General features: G+C 44.0%; 1 long non-coding RNA gene and 1 pseudogene across 1 annotated transcript; both read right to left on the bottom strand.

Moving 5' to 3' along the window:
* Window positions 1-195: 195 nt before the first annotated feature.
* LOC102547506 (uncharacterized) lies at window positions 196-19555 on the bottom strand. Its single transcript, XR_001838875.3, has 7 exons — window positions 19506-19555; window positions 15015-15353; window positions 14146-14451; window positions 13262-13333; window positions 12722-12816; window positions 2906-2991; window positions 196-767 (listed from the first exon to the last, which is right to left on the bottom strand). It is a non-coding gene; the product is annotated as an uncharacterized LOC102547506 (long non-coding RNA).
* Window positions 19556-21556: 2001 nt separating this feature from the next.
* Window positions 21557-21677, bottom strand: LOC120093989 (small nucleolar RNA SNORA17; annotated as a pseudogene).
* Window positions 21678-24246: the final 2569 nt, after the last annotated feature.

Below are 24246 nucleotides of genomic sequence, written 5' to 3'. Positions count from 1 at the left end.
AGCACACGTTACTTGGATTTCTCTTTTCACATGATTTTTAAGAACATATATAGGGTAGAGATCATTATTACTGATGTGTTAAAGAAGAGAAAATGAGAACCCAGTGACTCTAATTTTCATTCATTCGCATAGCAGCTACTCCGAAGGGCCAATTTTGTTCCAGGCACTGGAAACACAAAGACAAAACAAACCTAGTGGTGATCTGTTGGAGTTTATTATCTACAACATTTTAAAAAATGATAAAGAAATCATGGGCAGTCAATGGGTGAAGAGGTTGGCTGGAAACAAGAGTTTGTAAGATATTTAGGCTTAAATATTCTGAACTATCTAGCAATAGTTGTTGTGATGAATGCATGGCTGGGCAGAGGCAGCACACGGAATAATGGTAAAATGGAGGTCCGTGCCTACCTCTGAATAATCTTAAGGTGGGCGATGCCAAGAAGGCTTTGAACAAACAGAGTCCACCTGAAAATCAAAGCAACAACAGGACAACAGGAGATAAATACAGACTCATGAAATCCTATTATCCAGCCAACACATAATCCACAGCTCCACATGTGTGTAGCCCAGAGCAGGAAGGAGAGTCACAGTCATGTCTTTATGAAGATTTTTTGTCACAGATGCACATGATCTTGGTTCTTGTGGCAGGTTGGGGACATGAAGCTCCAAGCTCTCAGAATCATTCTTCTCTCACCACACCATGGCTCTCATCCAAGATCTCCTCCTCGTCCAACATGGCAGCTTACATTCCCTTGCCACATTCATGCCTGAGCATGGGCAAGAAAGAAACAAAGGAATGAGCTAGCTGTCATGTAGGGGAGTGGCTGAAGCTTCTGTAAGACCCTTCTGTTTAGTGTTCATTGACTAGAGCTAGACACATGGATGGCTGTACTGTTGGGGACTTTTAAAAGACTCTGAGATGGCTACCATTATGTCCACTTAAAACTTCATGGTGACGTTGGTGTAGAATGGAAAGAGGAAAGAAATCTGGAAGATGACTGGGAATATCAGCCCCTGACTTATATTCCAAAGTCAACCAGAAGGGCCACAAATTATTGTCTTAAAGTTCAGACTGTGCCCTCCAGGCAGTGGGGGCTCACTGAAGGGTTTTGATGAAGGACCGTGCATAACTGTATCTTTAATGCAGACAATAGACAGGAGAGGGTGAGGTTAGTGGTGGTGGGTACCAGATATGAGAAAACTGTGATGGTCCAGGTATAAGAGAGAGAGGACCTATTCACATATCAGAGATACAGGAGGGAGGAGGGAAACCTAAAAGTTCCCTGTCAGGCTGGTTAAGTAATACGAGACAAGATGCAGAATCTCTGGCCTCCAGTTCAAGTCCACATGCTATAAGAATCTTTCCTGGGGCCTTTGGCTCAGTTAAGAACAGTGGCTACTCTTCCAGAAGACCTGAGTTTGATTCCAGCACCCACCGTGCATCTCACCATGGTCTATAACTCCAGTCTCAGGGTATCGATACCCTCTTCTGGCTTCTGCAGGTACCAGACACACATGTGGTACACAGACCTATGTGCAGGCCAAACATCCATACTCATAACAAAAAATATTTTTTTAAAAAAAGCGCATCTTTCTTTATTATATATTTGACAACGTTATTCATTACAAAATCATTATGGTACACAACCTGATATGTTGAATGTAACATTGTAGTGTGCTAAATGGAGCAAATTGTCATATATATTACCTCACATACTTTATTTTTATGATGAGAATAGTCCAAATCTTTTTTTAAAGCAGTTCTCAATTATACAATATTGTTTCTGAAAACAGTCACTATGGTATCTATCAGATCTCTGTCAAAGATCTTACATCCTTTGACTGGCCTTTCCCCTAATCCACTTGAGACCCTGACAAGCTCCATTCTGATTTCTGAGTCTATGAAATGGATTTTTAAAAACTAATTTATTTATTTTTATTTTATATGCATTGGTGTTTTGCCTACATGTGTGTCTGTACAAGTGTTGGATCCTCTGGAAACTGGAGCTTCAGACAGTTGTATGCTGCCATGGGGATGCTGGGAATTGAACTCAGCTCTTCTTGAGGAAGAGCCAGTGTTCTTAACCACTGAGTCATCTCTCCAGTCCCCACGTAAGGTAGATGGTATGCTCCTTGCCTTCCTATGCCTGGCTCGCTTCAGACCGCATAATGTTTTCTCCGTTCACCCCGTCCTCACACATGACAGGATTTCCTTTTCTTTTTGGAGCTGAACAATGTTCCTTTGTGCGTACATAAAGAGTTCCTCTATCCATCCCTCTATTGGTGGACTCATAGGGTATTTCCATAATTCTCACTTATTATGAATAATGCTTTAGTGAATGCAGGAATGCAGATGTCTCTTTATATGCACTAATTTCATTTTCTTTGGACATGTACCCAATAGTGGGAACACCGGCGTACATGGTAATTCTATTCTATCCTTGGTTTTTTAAAGGAAGGTCCACATTCTTTTCTCTCTCCCTTCCCCTACCCTTCCCCCTTCCCTTCCCCCTCCCTCTCTCAAGACAGGGTTTCTCTGTGTAGCTCTGGCTGTCCTGGAACTTGCTCTGTAGACCAGGCTGCCTCTGTATACTCAAGAGGTCCACCTGCCTCTGCTTCCCGAGTGCTGTGATTATGTAACAGACTAAACTGTTTTCATCCCCACCAACAGTGTACACCCCTTACCTTTTTCTACTCCCTCACGGTATCTGTTATATTTTGTCCTTTTTATGACAGCCATTCTAATGCAAGTGCAGTAACAAGATTAAGCCTAACTAAAATTCCAAACTCCCAAAGCCCCAAATATATTTACCATGAGTTCAGGTCATCGCACCTAGATCACAAACTGAAAAATTCAAGCCCAAGAAAACACCTGTGGGATGGGGTAACAATTCAAGATGGTGACCTGTTTTTCTTTCTGTATTCAGGCATGCAGACATCTTGGGGCCCCTTGCCTTGTGAGAGTTCCAGGTCAGGGCTTCCAGGTAAAACCTGAGGCACAGACAAAAGGAACACAGTTTGGAAGCAAAGGAAGTTTTCACCCTCTTAGGGGGACATTTTCAACCTCTCACTAAGAGGCATTGTGGGAGAGGGAGAGAGCAGGATGTGGTACCCTACAATCCTGAGTTTAAGGATCAGTACTTAACTAATGAGTGCAGTGCTCTTCTGCACAGCTTAGGAAGAAGGAGGAGGAGGAGGAGGAGGAGGAGGAGGAGGAGGAAGAGAGGAGGAGGAGGAGGAGGAAGAGAGGAGGAGGAGGAGGAAGAGAGGAGGAGGAGGGGGAGGAAGAGAGGAGGAGAAGAAGAAGAAGAAGAAGAAGAAGAAGAAGAAGAAGAAGAAGAAGAAGAAGAAGAAGAAGAAGAAGAAGAAGAAGAAGAAGAAGAAGAAGCAGCAGCAGCAGCAGCGTTGTCAATGGTCTAAGGGTCTGTTAGAAAACAGCACTAAACTGACCACAGCTCAGCCTCAGCAGCCCGTCACTACCTTCTAAAAGGGGCCAGTGGTTGCAATATTGACATACATAAACAGTGCGCCACTGTGCTGAAAACAACGCTTAATGCATATGAGGTGTAGAAAAAGCTAAAACCTGTGCCTACAACTCAACCTTGCAGTGGAAGCTGGCTCTGTGAAGAGGTTTTCTAGAGGTTTTCCAGGAACAGGGAGACAAGAGGCAACCCAGAGCACATTTTAGGGGCCACCTGTTCTTCTCATTTAGTTCTGATTCTGCATCGGAACAGATTGGGACTCTGTAAGGTCTTCAGACATGGCTATCCGGAGGCATCATGCTTGCGACGTTCTCAGACAACCCAGGTCTCCCTCAGAAAGACCATCAACATCACTCAGCCTGACATTTTAAGACAAACGCGTGTTGCTCTTGGAACATCTAGAAACCATTCTAGCTTCTCCTCCTCTGATAAAAATGCTCGAAGCTTCTCCTCTGCTTCTGATGCTCGTGTAAAACCCCCTGTCTGTTTAAATAATATCCCCTTGGGTGTGATCTAAGCTTGGAAAACAAATTCATTCTCTTTTCTTTCTTGAGACAGTATGTCAAGACTTAAATATGGCTACAAATCAGATGCTTGAAAGGAAAAACTACCCCGTGATGGAGAAACAAATATATTTAGTAAGGTTGGGAATAAATATGTTTTTCAAAATTGGAGGCAAATCTTGGTTCTGTGTTCTTTCTTTCATAGATTTTTCCCTAATAAAGCTCTTTTTCCCCTATTTTTATACTGTTTCTCCTTTTTTCTTATTGCCTGAAAGTGCTTTATTCTATTTTTAAAATATTACAATTCAAAAAATAAAGCAAGGGGAATTCAACTAAAACAAATAATAATCAAAGCCATTCATGGCTCATGTGCCCAGACTAAGCTGTATTTATGGAACAGATGTTTTCCTTTTTTTTTTTTTCTAGGAGACCGATGTGTAAATTAAGTTGCACCAAGGCAAGTCAAATTATTCCCTGGCCATTTGTAGTATGCGATGTTTTATGTGACTTTCTACCCTCTTGTTCAATAAAACAATATGTACTTGTATAGCAGCCAGACAGAGTGGTGATTCACACACGACCAGAAGATGCCAAGCAGGTCCCTCCGGCAGGAAGCACACTCACCATGTGTAATGAGACCCCTTTGGATTTCCTGAAGTGACTCAACTTCAAACCGAGTGGAGAGCACTGACCTGAATATTCATGTGATCACAAGACCGGATGTACTTCAGTCCCCTCCGCCTTTTTGGAACCCCCACTCCTTAGATGCTCAAAGCCCCACCCTGGTTAGGTTTAAGTGGGGGCACAGTCACTCAAAGAACTGATTAAAGGCTTTGGCCTGCTCCTTGTGAGTAGAAAACAAGCAAGCATTCTGGACGTGGCTAGCCACGGTTTTGATAGCGACCTACTACTGATCTTTTCTCCTGAAATATGCAGAGATGTGGATTGGATGTAAAATGTCTCCCATGAGCTCATGTGTCTAAATACGAGGTACTCACCTGGTGGGGAGTTAAGGGGTCTTCGAGCTATGGTCTAAGCTGAAGTGAGCTGTCGACACCTTGTAGGTAACATCATTTCTGATTCTTGTCCACGCTCTTTGCTTCTTGATCCCCAGGATGGGAGGATCTCCCAACTCATGTTCTGTCGCTTGCTATGTGTGGAGCTGCCCCAGCCACCAGGCATCCCTGCCATCATGAACTGTAACCTCTGAACCAGGAGTAAACTAAAGCCTTCCTCCCTAAGGTATACCTCTCAGGTGCCTCATCGCCTTAGTGAAAGAAATAGCTAAACGCCATTCTTTGATAGTTGTCTTTGCAGTCCTGTGGATTAAACCCAGTATCTGGGTCACATTGTACTCATGGTCCACACCAATGAGCTACGCTCCAGCATATCACTGCGATTTTAACCAAAGAAAAAAGAAAAAAAGGAACATTAAACCAGGTTAGTCAATGAAGTATTTGAAAAGGTAGGTCCTGGTCTCACTATGAAAACCAACTTCTAAAAATGCATAGTTTGGGGGTTGGGGATTTAGCTCAGTGGTAGAGCTCTTGCCTAGCAAGCGTGAGGCCCTGGGTTTGGTTCTCAGCTCCAAAAAAAAAAAAATGCATAGTTTGCCTGGGATGGTGGTACAAATATGTAATTCCAGCACTTGGGAGGTAGAGTCAGAGGAATTCTCACTTTAAGACTGGCCTAGACAGCATGGTAAGATGATTTTTAAAAACTTTAAATTGCATAGTACATACTAGATAGCGAGTCACCAGAAGTTGATGCTAGTAAACTCAGTCAGAGACACACAGAATTGATGGAACCAGCACTACAGGGCCCCTGGGGAGTCCCCAGAAGGCAGGGATTCAACTGCAAATTCAAGAATACCCCTAAACTATATAAACATTAATACTTAGAGAAATACAGCTACACTGGTCTTTGAAAATAGTAACCAAACCAAAACAATAACAATAACAACAACAACAAAAACACCTAAACAACAACAACAAAACCTACAGTTGTTGGAATATAAGTGAAATTGTAAGTACTGGGTGGGATGGAGGAGAAGCAGCTATCAAAGTTGCACTGGGCCCAGCCATTGAAGATAAAGTGGTAAACATCCAGAATCAAGCCTATCAAACATAATGCTGGGCGAGCAAACATGGCGTAAAGAACCACCAGAGAACCTGAATTTACTATCCACCACACCTGGGTTTTTTTTAAAATCACACAGCGTATAGAAAGTTGAAATTTGAACTCAAAATATACATGTATCAACAGCAAGATTAGAGTCCATCTACACTAACATTTGGGGGTACACACTTATGATTCTAGCCCTGGGAGTGACTCTAGCTCTGGGACTTGCTTTAATCAGAGAGTTCTAGGTCACTGAGAGACTTTGTATCAAATAAAAGTGTGGGGGGACTGTGCTTAAGGACTATTATCTTAGGTTCTCTCTCTCTCTCTCTCTCTCTCTCTCTCTTGCACATACATATGCACATGCATGCGAATACATCCATACTCAAGGATTTGAAGGTATATGTTTTGATAGGTTCAATTTGAAAGGTTCTGCCAAAATTCCAGTGCTAGAACAAAACTTTCGATTTTCCTTTGTTTAGAATAAATGGCACGAGTAATTTTCTTTTTGCAACAGTGAATAAAATGTTTTGTATTTAGACGATTCCCCTTGTGCAGTGATTGTAATGAGATGACTGTAAGAAGTCTCAGCATGCTCCAGGGCAGTGAGCTTAGCATCTGGTAGCATGGTCAAGCTCCAGCCATTTCTGCATCAGAAGCCCTCTTGGGCTTGGGGTGAGATGCTGCTCCCCCGCTGGTGTTTAATCATCCTTCCAGGTGATTCTGATGGAGTCACAGCTGGACAGCTTCTGCTTAGGAACCATGGAGTCGTTAGGGTCATTAGCTTTGACAAGCTCTGAGTCACAAGGGGAAAGCTTGATCAAGTGGAAAGTACTGTAGTAACTTTCAGAAGTGTTAACCAGAACTGTCAATGCCCATCTCAGAAGTGCTTCATAATGAACAGGCTTCCGTGTTTACCATGAAGGACATCGATTGACATTTTATGACTACCGGCATCTCTATAAAGTAATTGACAAGACTGTTTAATTTTGAATCACGGTCTTCCTCTAATAGTAGTAGCTATGGAAAAGTTATAGTTTGTGTAATTTGAAAAGACCCTTCTTATGGAAGAAGATAGAACCTCACTTTTCCTGTCACTTATCTTACAAGATATGACTCTTCTTTCAAGAAAGAGTGTCTATGTTTGTTGGGCAAAACATATACACTCTCTACAAGGAATATGATTCCTCCGTGAGAGCCGAGGGACTAAAGCATGGGAGGCATGCACCACTGAAGAGAGCTGAAAACACTGTAGGAGGGCCCCAGTCATCTCCATGTGAAGGCAAATTAATCTCAGGACTTTCTAGTTACAGAGCCCAAGAAATTAGCTTTGTGGCTCGGATTAGTTTGAGTTGTTTCTGTCTTTTAAGACCAATGGAACCTGACTAATACATTATCTAGATAATTTACACCGTCGTGTGGATCTGTAATGTCCTAATAAAGACCTTCTGAGAGGACATAAAGACCACTAATGGACTGGTAGTCAAGAGATTGGAAAGGTTTGGAGATTATGTGCAGGGGAGACTGGGGAGGCCCACTTAAGAAAGGACTATGTTCCTTAGTAGAAGCCTCAGAGATTGGTCTATCCAAGTCTTTATTGTAGAAAAGATACATAAGCAGCAGACGAAGGCTGTAGCTGGTCAGGATCTCAAAGCTTTCAGTGTGTGAGCTCCGCCTATGGGAATGCTCCTATCTCAGTACCCTTTGCCAATGGACTGTCCTAAAGTGCCTTTAAGTTACTGTCTGTATCCACTGATTTGTTGGAATCTCAAAATTTTTATTTCAATTAAGTTTTATTGGTCATTGTCTTAGTTAGGGTTTTACTACTGTGAACAGACATCATGACCAAGGCAACTCTTATAAAGGACAACACTTAACTGGGGCTGGTTTACTGGTTCAGAGGTTCAGTCCATTATCATTAAGGTGGGAACATGGCAGCATCCAGGCAGGCGTGGTTCAGGAGGAGCTGAGAGTTCTACATCTTCATCTAAGGCTGCTAGCAGAATACTGACTTCTGGGCAGCTAAGAGGAGGGTCCTAAAGCCCACACCCACAGTGACATTGAGGGTTGCACCTCAATGAGGTTGCACCTACTCCAACAGGGCCACACCTTCTAACAGCGCCACTCCCTAGGCCAAGCATGTGTAAACCATCACAGCCATATACCAAGAAGCCTAGAGATCACCACCAGCTGGAGAACTCTGGTTTGCTAGGTATCATGGTTCACACTGTCATCCTAACACCCAGGAGGCTGAGGCAGAAAGATCAAATGGGAGTTGTGAGGCCAGCCTAGGCTCATAATGAGTTCCAGCCTGGGTTACAGAGTGATGCCCTGTCTCAAAACAAAGACATCCCATAATTAAATGGACAAATAAAACCCCACAGCAGAACCCAGTTCACTCCATATTTCCAATTTGTTATTCTCAGCATGTCACGAGATAGGAAGAGCAATCGAAAGGGTGAAAAAGTTACAGAAAACAAAAAGTCCTCCCCTATCAATTATGTGTGTGTGTGTGTCCAGATATGTGGGATGTATGTGTGTATGTATATGTATGTGTATATATGTATGTGTTATTATATGTGTGTGTATATATATATGTGTGTTTTATATATATGTATGTGTATATATATGTGTGTTTGTGTTTGTATATATGTGTGTGGTGTGTATGTGTGTATATATGTATATGTGCGTGTGCATATATATACGTGTGTGCGTTTTATATATGTGTGTGTATAGTATGTGTATGTTTGTGTGTGTTTATATATGTGTGTGTATATGTATGTGTATGTGTGTATATATATGTGTGTTATATATATGTATGTGTGTTTTATATATGTATATGTATATATGTGTGTGTATAAATATGTGTGTATATGTGTGTATGTATGTGTATGTTAATATCATGATATATATGTATGCATTCATAAATCTATATACTATGGCTCTATACTTCTAAATATGACCTGCTCAGTCTGTATAATGCTACTCGTATGTATGTTTTCAGGGCTGATCATTAGCTATTGGATATCAGTTGGTGTGCTCTTCCCTGGAGAAGACTATTCCTCCTACTGTCAGCATTTTTTATGTACCTGGAGTTCTTGAGGCTTGAGGCCCTGTGTCCCATTCCCCATCACCACTTAACATCTGTTGTCTTTATTCGCCTCATATTTAGGCAGTCATGTTGGTGGGAATTTATATGTGTAGTTTCTGACTTTATGAGAGGATATGATCTCATAACAAACTCCCTGAACCTCTGGCTCTTACAATCTTTCTGTCCCCTTTTCTGCAATGGTCCCTGAGCCTTAATTAGGTGTAGGAGGTTTTTGCTTTGGTTTTTGTTTGTTTGCTTTTGCATATATATATATATATATATATATATATATATATATATATATATATATATATATATATATATCCATTGTGACAGAGTTCCACAACCCTGCGCTTTGATTGGTTGTGTTCATTCTGTAATAATCTCTATCTGTTGCAAAGAGAAGCTTTGTTGATGGGGGATAAGGACTGCCCTTTTCTGTGGGTATAAGGATGAATTTGAGTGTTAGAGATTAATCTAGTTTGGTAAAGTGGTGGTTGTAGTTTCTCCTCCAAGATCCAGGACTTCACTAGACCTGGGCAACTGGCCAGTGCTCCAGCATCAGGCATGAGTCCCTCTTGCTGAGGGAGTCTTAAGGTCCAACTAGAGAGCTGTTGGTCACCTCCAAAGTATGGATTCTACTACTGCACCCCTAGGGTTATTGGGCCATGTGGTTCACTACTGTGATCCATAGGCACTGTAGTTGGATAGAATTGCTGGTTCTTTCCCTCCTTTGAAAGCTTGCATGGTGCCTTCTGGTACCATGAGGGCTAGGCCTTAGGAAGGGGCATTTGAATCAGTTCCAGTTCAGGGGCCTCCACAGCAAGACACCAAGAGGAGATATTTACCACTCACATCTGGAGGGCATCCAAGGAAAATAACAATAACCTATAGAATTTAGGGAGTGTCTCAGATAATCCTGACTACTAACTCAAAAGAGGCCTTCTCATGCCTAATGTGGGTGGTTTTGCTAGGTGGTCTTTGGCTCTCTCAGAGCATTAGTAACCCAGATGAAAAAAAGAATATGTGTGTGTGTGTGTGTGTGTGTGTGTGTGTGTGGTGTGTGTGTGTGTGTGTTAAATTTGTATATAGACATATATATTACAGAAATGTTTAGACAGATAGCAAATGTATTGTATTCACTGTTGAACTCACTGGTCATTCCTTATGACCTTTCCAGATATCCTTGCTGTTATTTTGTCTACCTCTCTCCTTCATCTGAATTATATCTCCATTTCCCTCTCTAATTATTGTCACCAAATAATTTAGTGAATATGTAAATGAGCTCACCAGGGCTGCCCACCACCACTCATCTAAAGCAGGAGTCAACAACTATGCTTTTCAACTTTGTGGGTGAATTTATTTCAAATTTCTTTGCTGTAGATTCAAATCAGTATTAAATATTTTGCGATCCTCTCTTCCTTTCCCCCTCCTTCCCTTATTTCTAACCCCCTTATCTACAGTCAAGAGGGAAAAAAAGTTCATTTACAGGAAAAAAGCATCCACTTGGAACAAAGATGCCAGGTTGGGATCCTTTCTCTGGGGCATCCCTAGAGTGTGGGAGCAGTTTCTGGGAGGTTCAGAGGCTAGGTCAGCCAAAGGCCTTCTCTTTCCATTCATCCCCAACTTGACTCTGAATTCAGCTGAATATAGTTAAAGGATTTATTGCCATCATTTTGTTCCTCAAATTAAGAGTCATTGTGGTGAGAACAAACCATAGCAAGATGGCCCAACCACAAAGACAGAAATTACTTTGTAAGTTTCAAAGGATTTTCACCAAAGAACTGCTCTGTGCAGATGGTACTGGGGGAGAGACATCTGATGGAGACACGTTTTCTCCTGCCACTATAATAAGATATGTGTACCCCTACGGAGACGTGAGTCACATCTCCTGTGACAGTAAGCTGTGGATAGTTTTTGTGGGTTTGGGGTGTGTGTGTGTGTTAAGTTTTCAATGCTGCATGTTTCCTATGAGCGGTGAATGCATCATCACCTGACTCATGGCCTCTTCTGGGAGGGGCCACCTAAATGCAGCTTTTACATCTTAGCAGTAAAGGCACCCATCTGTTCTGACTGCCAGCATGATGAGAGGATGCACAGGAAATGGAGTCAGGGCTTTGAATGAACTTTTTCTGAGGTCATCTCTTCCTAATCTTCTGCAGAATTATAAGTAAACTGCTCTAGGCTTCAAAACCTTTATTAAAGACCTCCTTATCTTAAACCCCCCCTCTTTGGCCTCAGTAGACTAGTAGATTCCAGTAACTCCTTTGGCTTTTGTTGTTGTTGTTGTCGTTGTTATTTTCTAGGTTAAAGACTTGCTTTGCTGAAATCGATCCTCTATGGGATATGTACCTGTGCCCTACTGACCCAGTCAGCAGGGGACTTGGCAAGTTCAGCATAAATGAAGCTCAGGGTAAGTGATTAGTAGGAGAGGACCGCAGGCTAAGACAGAATAAGAAGCCAAAAACTAGGTTTTTAAATGCCCTCTGTGTCGACCTAAGAGACCCGGTCATTGCTTTTGTTTTGCTGACTTTTTCCGCTTTAATAAAGTAGTCCGTTTTGAATTAACTTACAGATCTCTCTGTTTCCTTGTGGCAATTTCATGTGCTCTCAGTTTGGGTTGGTTCTCACCTGATTCTCTCCTGTACAACCTGGCTCCTTGCCTGTACCTGCCACACCCTCTCAGCCTGTCTGTCCCTTCCAGTCTTCATGTCTTATGTGTTCTCTTACTCTCCTCCCAGACTTCTCTTTACCCCATCGGCAAGCTCTCCTAGCCTTTTGACCTTGACCCACACTTATTCCCAACTAGTTTGTTTCTCAATTAGAAGCCAGGCTCTACATGTGAGAGAGAACATACAGCATGTGTAAGATCATGGCATCGTCATGCAAAGAGGAAATGGGAGACCAGGCAAAAAGCAACATCAGTAGGCATGGGGATCAAGTTTGTCAGGCTGGTGATTACTTCTGGACTCCATTAAGGTCTGAATAATCAACATCTTGATGTAGCCAGACCAGCCTATATCCCCAAGGACCTAACCCTTGGTTCTCTTCTTCTCTCTTCATGCACTTGATAGCATGCCAAGTTAATGTCCAGTCCAGACTTTTGAACTCTAAAACTCCACCATGCAGTCACTCAAGCAGCATATTCATTTGGATGTCTAGGAATGTTGGCAAAGCCCTCACACTCCAATCTGAATGCCAGACCGTCAATGGAGTCTCTTAGGTGTGCAGGTTTCTCTACTTTTGTTAGTGGTGATTCCACTTCTGGGGCACTTACATCTGAAATTTTTATCTTGTTCCTGGTTCTTCTCTTAAGTACCCACTTCACAGTCAGTTTATTAGCACACGCCCTTGGCTCTGACTGTAAAACTACCACAGAACTGGCACACTTCCTGCCTTCTACACTGCCACCTGATCCGAGTCTCTCCAGAATCCACAGGATGGCCTCCTAACTAATCTCCCTCATCCTGCAGCCTGTTCTCTGCACAGCAGCCAGATCGACACAGGGACCCCAACACTCTTACCTGGAACTTCTCAAGAGCAGGCAAGCGCTGAAAGTGTACTGCCACGGGAAATATCTTCTGCAGCCTGAATCTTCTGAATTCTTCAGACCCAGAACCTAACCAAACACACCGCCATTAGGTTACCACGTTGTTTTGCTTTCTTATATCTTGTTTTTTAAAGTATTGTTTGATTTTCGATCTAGAATATTCCGTATTTGTGGGGGGGGGTTTGTGGGTGCCTTCATAGGGAGGCTGCACACTTCACATTGCATCACAGTATGACAGAGGATGTCAAGCTACCCAAACATTAGAGATGCTGACTCATCACTACGCTGAACCAACCAACCAGAGCTCTCCAGGGAGGGTGGAGGCAAGGTTTTCTCTCTTTACAAAGAAACCTGTTCCATGTTATTTTGGCATCTTCCAAATTCCGTAGAGTCAACCATCTTTTACCCAGTGGCTTTAGCATCCATTAATAACCCAGGTTACTTTGTTTGCTAGTTATAATGGTTTCAAAATACCACCACTCCCACTTTAGCAGTTATTTTAATAAATGCTTACTTGCTTTCGTGTTCTTTCCTCTTCCAGTCCGTCCTCCTGTTAACTCGGCTCACACAACAGGTCGATGTATCGCTTCAAATCCAACATGCCATGAATAATTATCATAGAATGACTGTTTAGAACGTATACCACATTACAGTCTACTCCTCTCCTGGATCCCAATGATGGCATCCTGCCTCACTTGAAATAGAGCCATAGTTATAGGTTTTGTTTTGTTTTGTTTTTTACCTGTTTACAGTGCTGGAACTCACACCTCACACCTCACACCTCACACATGCCTTCCAAATGCTTTACCACCGAGCTGTATCCCTACCCCACAGTGCAAGTGTTCTTGGGTTAGCCTATAAAGCCTTGCATGATCTATCCCCCAGCTCTTCTCTGGCTTTTCTTTCCGCTCTCAGCTTCAGCCATATCCTCCCTTGACTATGCCTCAAACACACTCAAGGCCTCTACCGTGTCCTCTTCCTCATTCTGCCACATGACTCCTGCAAAGTACACATTTGCTTCATTCTATTAAAACCCTTTCTTGAAGTTTCTTGGCCACCAGCTTAAATATTTTCGACATCCACACTCCCCATCATCCCCACGTTGGTTTCTCTTCCCGTCCTGCCACTTTTTCATGCTCATTGCATTTATTGCCTCCCCTGACTAAAACACACGGTCCCTAGGGGACTGTGCCACTTGGTCCCAGAGCCTGGAATATACTTCTTCAGGGGATATCCCCTAGGGCGAAGGTATATTGGTTGCATAAAGGGTTAATGGAGACCAAGAGTTACTTCTCCAGTCTTGGTTATCTGGCATGACAGTGTTCTGTCCCCTGAGAGAGGAAACACAGAAGGAGGAGTCTGTTAGGGATGAAAGTAAGAGCTTAATGTTTTAGGTACCTGTGAGGTAACCGTATGGAAAGTCCAGTCAGAAGTCAGTGACTTGGGCTTAGCGGGCAGTTGAGGGTAGGAAGTGGTTTCCAAACACCCGAGCCCACGTCACCATGACTCAGAGGTGGGCGCTAAATGCCTGGTAGTAGCCCCAGTGGTTCGTCAACAAAGCTGGACTTGTCAGTCTTCTAGGACAGTAACTGCTTCCAGTCATCTAAAGACTTGCTTAAAGACACCTGTGTCCTGTACGAAGCAATCAGTGCTGTAAAGGTTGGTTCTGCTGCTGATCTACGGAGTGTAGAAACCGTTAAAATTCTGTCAAACAATAGGAGATATTTTTTTGTTTTAGATTGCTTAAAGATTTCTTCATATTCCAATATTTCTTTAGATTCTATAGGTTCTAATCTTTTCTCTCCCTTCCTGAATCCTTGGGAAAGGATTTTTTTAAATGTAGAGAGAGACTAGAGAGGTGTCTGGAGACAGACAGATCCCTGAAACTCATTGGCAATCCACCCTGGCTGAATCAATGAATGTCAGGTTCAGGGGGAGACACTGTCGCAAAAAAATAAGTGAGTTGAACTTGGGTCTTCACAGAATACCAGATTCATAACACCTCTCTGTCTCCCTCTCTCTCTCTCTCTCTCTCTCTCTCTCTCTCTCTCCCTCTCTCCCTCTCCCTGTTTCTCTCCTTCTCCCTCTCTCTTCTTCCTTCCCTCCCCATAACTTTCTCTAACCCATAACAACAGAAATAATAAAGGAAGAATTTGTCTTGTGTGGTATTGTTTGTGTACTGGAATCGATGTCCAGTACATTTCATGCAGATCGTATTAATGTCTACTTTCCTAGCTTTTGAACTGACCCCTGTAACCTTGCTGTACCTGGGACTTCAATTCTCTCAACAATATCCTGAGTCACTGAGTCCTGATACACAAATGCAGGCAGGTGTTGGCGCCGTGAGAGAGGTGGCCTTGTTACGTCTCCAGTCACATCAAACCGTCGTCCATCTCAACTTTAGATGAAGAAGATTCAAACTCATTCTGATATCAGAAGGCTGAGTATACACACCAATGAATATAAACACACATTTTTTCATATTCTCATAGAGAATTTCCGTATTAGTGGTAGCTTATAAATCCTGCCCTTCCATTAGAAACTCTTACAAGTTTCTTGTTTTACTGTTAAATGATGGTGAGTGAAGTAGATGTTGTCGTTCATGTCTGGAATAGAAAGAAAAAGGAGAAGCTCTGAGCACAGGGCCAGTGAGAAGGCTCTGGAGGTAAAGGCTCTTGCTGCCAATCCTAGTGACCTGACTTTGAACCCCAGGACCCACATGGGAGCGGGAGAGAGCTGACTCCACAAGCTGACATCTGACCTCCACATGCAAAGTGTGATCTCTGCACTCCACACCCCCAACAAATGCAAACAAATGCCTAAGGATTAACATTAGGTACTTACAATTCTACAACCTCATAGGTTTTTATTATTACTATTTATTTATTATGGTCTATGGTGCTTGGAAGGAAGTGTAACCATGTCAAGGGCACTGTGAATCAGAGGAACTTCCCTTCTTCATGTCAAATCAAGAAAAGAATGAGTTGTCAGTAGGGAATGTTAAGGCCAAGAATAAACGCATATTTCGCTTATCCATTATTTGTGGATACATCTGTTTGTTTGTTTCCTAGAATCTACAGCGAGGACATAGTTAAGTTTTTAAAGACAAGAAATATTCCCAAGTATGCTGGTGTGTACCTCATGATTGTAGCAGTTAGGCAGAGGCAGGCAGGGGCGGGTAGATCTCTGTGTCTTTAAGGCCAGCCTGGTTACACGGTGAAACCCCATTTTAAAAGGAAGAGGAGGAGGAAGAGGAGTTGGAGAACGGAGAAGGGGCAGCCGCAGCAAATAACAGGTGAATTAAATAAAGAACAGGCGATATGAAGAACATCTTCTAAAGAATCCTTCTCATGGGCCCTGCACTGAAGATTATTTGTGGATTTGAAAATGTTCTTACGGCACAGATTGTCACATGAAGCTACTGCTAACTAAGGGTCCGTAGGTACCCGTGTGACATCTTTCCCACCGAAGGCAGGTTACCTGGTTAAGCTGTTAAATTCAGCAACAATAATTGTACATAATTGATCGCCACAAAGACATACTACAGCGGGGAACCAAGGAATACGATAAAATACTTTTAGATAATTTAATAAAAGCGAGTACCTCAAGACCAATAAATGTCAAAGATCAAACAGCCTGGAACCAAGACAATATATCTAGCTATGATTTTTATTTAGATAACCAAGATTAGAGGAATTCAAAATAGCTAGGTGACTCCTCTGAAGTCGGGTGGCCACCCTTCCATCTATAGCGTTTTAATTACTCTCCCTTCCTTAGCCCATTCATCCGTTTTAGATTCCACAGATGCTCAGAGCACTTAGACCTTAAGTCACTCACTAGAGGTGGCAACCCCTGGAAAGCCTGCTTCCAATAAGAAACTGGATATGCTTCAAGATTTATGGGTGGGAGGAGGAGGTTGTGAGGTTTCAGAAATGGCCGGAAAATCCTTGTAGGTGAAACCCATATTTCTCGATCGTAGTTCTACATTCGTGTCTGAAACCTCAATAGTAAGGGCAGAGCCAGTTCTTTGCCCAAAGATAAATTCCAGGTTTCTGAATGGTCCAGCTTGTATATTCACATACAAATCTCTTCAGGACACTGAGTTGGACGATCACTTAACTCTTTAATAGTTACACGGAAAGGGATTATAGTCTAACCAGGAGCAACGGGCCAGGAGCTCCCAGATATCAAAGACTCCAGCGACTGCCTAGTTTGGATCTCTTCTCTCTCCTTTCCCCAGAACTTAAAGCAGGTCTCAGCGAAGAACTCACCCGGAAGTTTGGTGGGAAGACATTGCAGCCTCCACATGGCCAAGAGGCAAAGGCAGAAGAATCACAGACCCTGTTTTAAAATGGCTTCCTTCTTACACAAGAACAATCATCTGTCTAGGCTGCCACAGTTGGCTAGGCTTCTATAATTTGTAGCAAAATGCATTGCAAACTGAGCAGGCTCAGCCTGTTTATCAGGATATCCTCAGGCCAGGTTTGATAAGAAATAACCCCCTCAGGTTTTGGGGTTGCGGCGGGGAGACTTAAATTCAGGCATAGACAAATGAGTGACTTAAAAAAACAAAAACAAAAAAACAAAAAAACAAACAAACAAACAAACAAAAAACCCAAAAACAAATGGGTTGATCTACCTGTTTGTCTCTGTCGGCCTTACTTTTCTTATTACTTGTGTTCTGAAATCCATCTCCCCCAACCCCAATCAGCTAATTCAATGGCCTCTGAAATCTTGATTTCCTAAAACCCATCTCCTCAATCTGACCTCCTACCCTTGCTGCTGACTCGTGGCGCCCTACCCAACCCTCCACCCCTTGCCACAATTTTCTACTACAGTTTACTCCCTTATCCGGTCAACCTGTGCTTATTTGTGACCCCGCCGGTCTGCACGTTTCCTTTTTACTCTGCTTGGATTCCGTTGAGCATTATTCTGAACTCTCACAACTCCTCTTATGTGTCTCCTCGTTAAAACAAAGAAAGGAGAGAAAGGGGAGGGGAGGAAGAAGAGGAGTAGAAGAAAGAATCGAGGGCCTATCTTAGTGAGTTTACAACTCAGTTTTATCTCTCTTCACCTATCTATCCCACCCACACAACCCATCAGGATCCTCGGATTCCAAAGGTGCGTTTTGCTGCCTGTTTCAAACTCATCCCTTCGGTAACTTGCTTTCTCGCTCTTTAGGTTGTGATTTTCTTCTCTTGTTGCTGCCAGTTTCCCATGTGGTTTCTGGCACCCAGCTTTGAGCATTCATCCAGCTCCTTGGTGTCCCAGCCCACGTGACCACTGCCCCATCCGCTGCTCCTTGCACACGCCCTTCTTTTGTAAAAAGAACTCTCTCTATGCTTTCCTGGGGGGCGAGGAGCCTCTCCCTCTGTGTTCACACACCGCCTCCTCCCAGTTCCTTGGGGACAGCACTTTGCCAGCAGTTTTAACTTCTGTGAATCACTGGTGCCTTTTCCCTACTGAAGCATCCCCAGCTGGCTCTGTTAACAGCACGCTCTGACAATCCACAATCATCTCTCCTCCTGCTAGTCAGCCCTCGCCTCATCCTCGCTTTCTCCCCTGGGACTGCCATTCTGGCTCTCGTCTCCATCACTAATACAGCTCTGTTCAGGGTCACCAGGGGTTTGTGTGAGTCTCTGGCTCTCGGGAACCCTGAATAGTAGTGTACTTAGCCACTCCTTCCCTCAGGGGTCACCCTCCACTGTAGGCATCCAGCCTACTACACTCTGAGCTTGGCCTCTCCTTCTCCCCTACTCCCCCTCCCCCACGTCCCTCTCCTCACTCCCCCCTCCCCTCGCTCTTCCTCTTCTTTCCTCTCCCCTTTTGTCACCTCACTTCTCAGTGCCCATAGTTGGAGCTTTAATTGTCACTTGGTCTCCCTCTAATTGGGAACATTACTCTATTTAAATTCCTCCCTTAAAGAGATGCACAGAGTCACGTGGCATTGAATAGTATCAGATGTTTAAGATTCTCAAATCTTTATTTATAGCCTTGATCTCTTCCCTGAGTTCTAGATATTTATTTTGTTGTTGTTGTTGTTGTTATTAATCATTATTATTGTTCGAGACTGTGTTTCCCTATGTAGCCCTCCCTGGTTGTACTGGAACTTACTCTACAGACCACCAGGCTGGTCTTAAACTTAGAGAGATCTGCCTGCCTCTGCCTCCTGAGAGCTAGGATTAAAAACACACACCACCATGCCTGGCTGAGTTCAAGATATTAATATGCAACATCTTGGGTTATATTTTCAATGCTTTTGTGTGTCTAATAAGGATATTTAACTTCTATTATGGCTAAGATGGGCCTCTCTTTGTCCCTCCTCTCTCCTTGTCCCTCCACCGTGTACATTGTACCCTTTGCTCCCTGATCCTTCTGTTTGTATAACAGGTACAGGCTTCACCTGCTCAGACCAAATATTCCAGGGTAATCTTAGGTTTGTCTCTTTTCCCTGAAACTCATACCACGGAGTCCTCTGCTGCTTGTCCCAGAGTGACAGCAAACCTACCTTTTTCTCTCTGCCCTCACTGGCACCTTTTCTGTCTAGTCTCAAGCCCCACCTCCCTAGGTTCCTGCTCTAAATTCCAAGGACTCTTGCACCTCATCCATGATGGACCCCACAGAGCTCCTCAAAGATTCTCTTATAACCTGGGTCTTTTAAAATAAAGCTTGGGGGCAGTAGAGATCGCTCAACAGAGCACAGACTGTTCTTGCAGAGGTTTGTGTAAATATTCCCCAAATTAACCTGTAAGCCCCACCTGCTCAAAGACTGGGTAACTTCCTGGAATGTTGGGAGTTGTAGTTCTTGGAAAACAACGCCTCATGGGAAGGTACGGTGGCCCATAGGTTTGTCTTTATAACAACCTCCCTCCACTCCTCCCCGAAGACGTGCCTTGGGCCACTCATCTGGGAAATTTCAGAAAGTGGTCCTGACCCAAGTCCATCTTTTGGCCAGCATTTAGTATTTAATAAATCTTGCTTGAAATTTAACCCAAAATGGTGGAATTGGTTTTTCTCTGGGGGGGGGGGGGTCTCAGGATTAACAATTTGGTTTCTAGAACCCAGCTCTACAACTTCAGAGTATCCAGTGACTCCTGTCTTCATAGATGCCTGCATTCCAGTGTACATTTTTTCATGTGCAGACATACATACAGAATTTAAAATAAAATAAAATCTCGAAAAAAAAAAGCACAAACTTTACAAGTTTTCTTAGGCTCCCCGAGTCTAGCCTGGTGTTGATCTTTCCGTCACCCTGCAGCAACTTCCCTGCTCCCTGCAGCAACTTCCCTGCCGTTCTCCCGGTTCCTCACCATAGTCTAAGTACCAAGACTCTTTCTTAACCCCAGACCTTGACATTTATTATTCTCTCTGCATAAAACATCCTTTCCCCATCTTTCATGACTGAGCCATTCTTACCCCCCTGGCTTCCTGTTCTAATTTCTTTTCTAAACAGTCTTCCCTGGTAATAGTGTCTAACCTGGTCTCACCCACTGATTGTCCTTTTTTGTTTTCAATTTTTTATTGGCTCTTTGTGAATTTCACATCATGCACCACAATCCCCCTTGTCTCTCCCTCCGCTCCTAACCTCCCTCCACCCTTACAACCTCTCAACTGAGAAAAAAATATTGTGGAAGATGTAGTGTGTCACAGTGTGTCCTACAGTACACCCTTTTGTCCACACATCTTTGCATGCAAATGTTCACTGCAGTGATTCCTGGGTCTGGTACAAAGCCTCTGGCTTCTGCTACTCTATCAACACTGGAACCTCACTGGGACTCTTGGATATCCTGTCGTTGCCCTGTGTCGTGGAGATCCTATAGTTTTGGATCTGTAGAACTGGCCATTTTATGTACTCCAGCAGTTCGTAGATGGGGTAGATGTTGAGTTGGGCCAACTCAAAGCCATGGATCTACTCCACCTGAGAGGTGTCTAAGTTGGTCAGCTCACTGGCTCTCCCACACTCAGGGCAGCTCATCAGTAACTCCCACAACCAGGGCTGGCTTTATCCTGCTGCTCAAGTGAGGGGCAGGGTCTGCTCTCCCAAGTATTAGCTGCATTTGAGGGACACAGCCAGCTCTCCCACTCTCATGACCCCGGGACCAGCTCTCCCCACCTGCCATAGATGCCAGAGAGGAAGAGGGCATCCTATCATCTGTGCTACTGCACAGGAGACGAGGGGCAGGGGCAGCCCTTGGATTCTCCCATTCTCGGACCCTCAGTCGGCTCACTCAAGACTCCTGCACTGTGTGAGGCTCCCTCTGGGAAGTACTCAGATGGCTAGGGATGAGGTCACCGTTCCTGCTCTCATGCTTCCAGGGCCAACTCTCCCATAATGCCCAGGCGAGGTGTAAGACCAGTTCTGCATAGCTCCCAAAACATGTCCCTGGGTAGCAGCCCAGGCCAGGGACACAAGCCTGGTCTTTGGTAGTAACAGACCCCTGCTGCTGCTGCAGGGCCACAAACCCAGACGTGGATCCCAGTGGCATTGCCGGCCACTCACATCAGGTTGTTCCTTGCTACCCTCAAGTCTCCGGTCCGGTCTCTTTTCATTGTGCCTACATCCTTCTGTATCTCTTCCTCTTCCATTTCTCTACCACTTGCTGCCTCTCTTAGTGGCACCTGGGGTCTCTGAGTGGGGTCATCCCAGGAGCAGTCTCAGGAGTGCTATGCTCTGGGTAGGGGGTCATCTTAGGCATTGTCTGTGCCTCCAGGCCTGTGTGGCACTGAACTGGTGGGGATCTCAGGTGAGCTCCCTGCCCTGGACCCTGGTGCCAGACTGGTGGTTGTCTCAGGCTTGTTTTTTTCAGGGGGTAGAAGGCTCCTAATCATTCAGATGTTCTTAGGTCAGAACACTGAGCCTCTCTCCTCTTTGCCATCTACTGACACACATGTGACACAGCAGGCACACATGCATTACCTCCAGGGGCAGACTGACTCTCTTATGAACTGGTTTCATGTTTGCAAAGCCCTTCACCACACAGTCTGTAACTACTATGCCATTTGCTTATGTGACTGCCATGCAACAGACTGAATCTTAGGGTCCCAAGCATGACAAAGAAGCCCTCTAGCACTAAACTATATCTCTGGGCTTTTCCTTCTCTTCTCTTCTTGTTTTCTTCCTTAACATTTAATTTTGACAATAATTTACAGTATGCAGGTTGGCCCTGAACTCATCCTGTATCCCAGGCTAACCTCGAACTTGCGATCTTAAAGCCTCCAGAGTAGCTCGGATTATACTCAAGACCTGGATTTACTTAGTCATAATTCATTTCCCAAACCAGATTGTAACAGCTGAACCCCCAGGTTCACTTGTTTCCCCAGTAAGAGGCATAACAGGTACTCAGTAAATTTTATTGTAAGATAAATGTAACTAAGAGACAGTTGTTTTCCCATAAAATCCTAGAATGTCATAAAACATAAAGACCTAGTAATCATTTAACTCCATCATTCATCGATGGGTGAAGTAAACAGTGGTAGCTATTAAGCAACCCTTCTGCATCCGAGGTCTAACTCTCAGGGGCTTTGACTCACTCTTCCTTTTGTCCAGCAATGACTTCCTCAAGTTTTTCTGTTGCAGGCTATGGAAACTGAGGTAGGTCAATTCAATCAGTCAACGAATTATTAGAGGGCTTAGGGTTGATCTCATAATGAAGAGAAATCTACTGCCTCGGGGTTAGAGGACAGGACCCAGGGTAGCAGCAGATGTTTAGGGGATAGGTGTTCTTGGGTCATCATCAAGTCGCTACGGTCAGGATGAGATAGACCAGGTTCTTCTCTTCAATGAATCACTACACTTGACAGTCACAATCACATCCCAAAAGAAGAGAATCTTTCTTTGGGTCTCATTCCTGCTCCTGAATCTTAGGGCCACAAGCACTCCAGAGAAGCACTCTAGCACTAAACTGTATCTCTGGGCTTTTCCTTTTATCCAGATCAAATCAAATATGGGTCCTGCCAATGCTGTAGTCGTCTCTGATGGTTGATTTCCTAGATGGAAATGCAGGTGCCCTACCATAGGAGGAACTAGGAGAACACAAATGGCAGGTGCCCACAGCACGCCAACCCACGACTGGTAGGAACAGTGTTGAGTGCCAAAAAGCCAGCTTCCTGACAAGCCTGGCCCCAGGCTGGCATCTGTTTCTCAAAGTCCTTTACTTGGCTCCCTTTCCAGAAGGCTTTATGCTAATTTCCCCATGTGAGTACAAAGGCTGGGGAGGCAGAGGGTAGAGTTTCTGGGATGTGAGCACTGCCAGCTCCTGTTGTATCTCGTTCACCATACATTCTGTCCTGCTGTTCACTTGTCCTGTGTACCTGGGGTCAAGTCCCTACATAGATGAGGGCTCCGTCTCTCTCTGCTTCTGAGGAGATTTGTTCCGTTCCCCTTGTTTCTTCATTTGTTGATGCTTCCACAGCTGAGCGAAAGAAACCCGCAATCAACTAACAATGTAAAATCCAGCCACCTGGCATCCAAGCCTAGTTATTTAGGTTATAAGCGCACACGTGTGGACACACACACACACACACACACACACACTCACAAGATCACACATACAGACACACTCACACAGACATACACAGACACAGACACATACTCACACACACACACACACGCTCACATGTTTATACATACACAGACACACACACACAAGCACACACATACACACACACGCATGCTCACATGTTCATACACACACAGACACACACACAGCCACACACACACAGACACACAGACACACACACACACACGCTCACACGTTCATACATACACAGACACAGACACACACAAACACACACATACACACAGACACACACACACAGACACATACACAAACACACACGTACACACAGACACACAGACACAGACACACACACACACGCTCACACATTCATACATACACAGACACAGACACACACACAAACACACCCACACAAACACACACACAGACACACACACAGACACACACGCTCACACGTTCATACATACACATAACACAGACACACACACAAACACACCCACACAAACACACACACAGACACACACACAGACACACACGCTCACACGTTCATACATACACATAACACAGACACAGACACACACACACACACACAAACACACACACAGACACACACACAGACACACACGCTCACACGTTCATACATACACATAACACAGACACAGACACACACACACACACACACAAACACACACACAGAGAGAGAGAGAGAGAGAGAGAGAGAGAGAGAGAGAGAGAGAGAGAGAGAGATAAGTAGTTGAGGGTTTTCCAAGATGGGAATAAAAGTCTCAAGAGAACTTGGGTAACCCAGGAAGCTACCCTGCAGCTATGTGGAGCTCTCAAGAGTCTAAAACACCGAAATCCTGGGATTCTCCCGCCTTCCACTGAGACTCAAGATACCCTCCCTCCTCCAACCCCCTCCTTTCCTTTCTCCCTTATTTCCTTCCTTGTTTTGGAGTACTGGAGATAAACCCTAGGTCTCACA

The sequence above is a fragment of the Rattus norvegicus genome, chromosome 7 (genome assembly GCF_036323735.1).
Source record: "Rattus norvegicus strain BN/NHsdMcwi chromosome 7, GRCr8, whole genome shotgun sequence".
Taxonomy (NCBI): Eukaryota; Metazoa; Chordata; class Mammalia; order Rodentia; family Muridae; genus Rattus; species Rattus norvegicus.
This window is presented reverse-complemented; position numbering and strand designations above follow the sequence as displayed.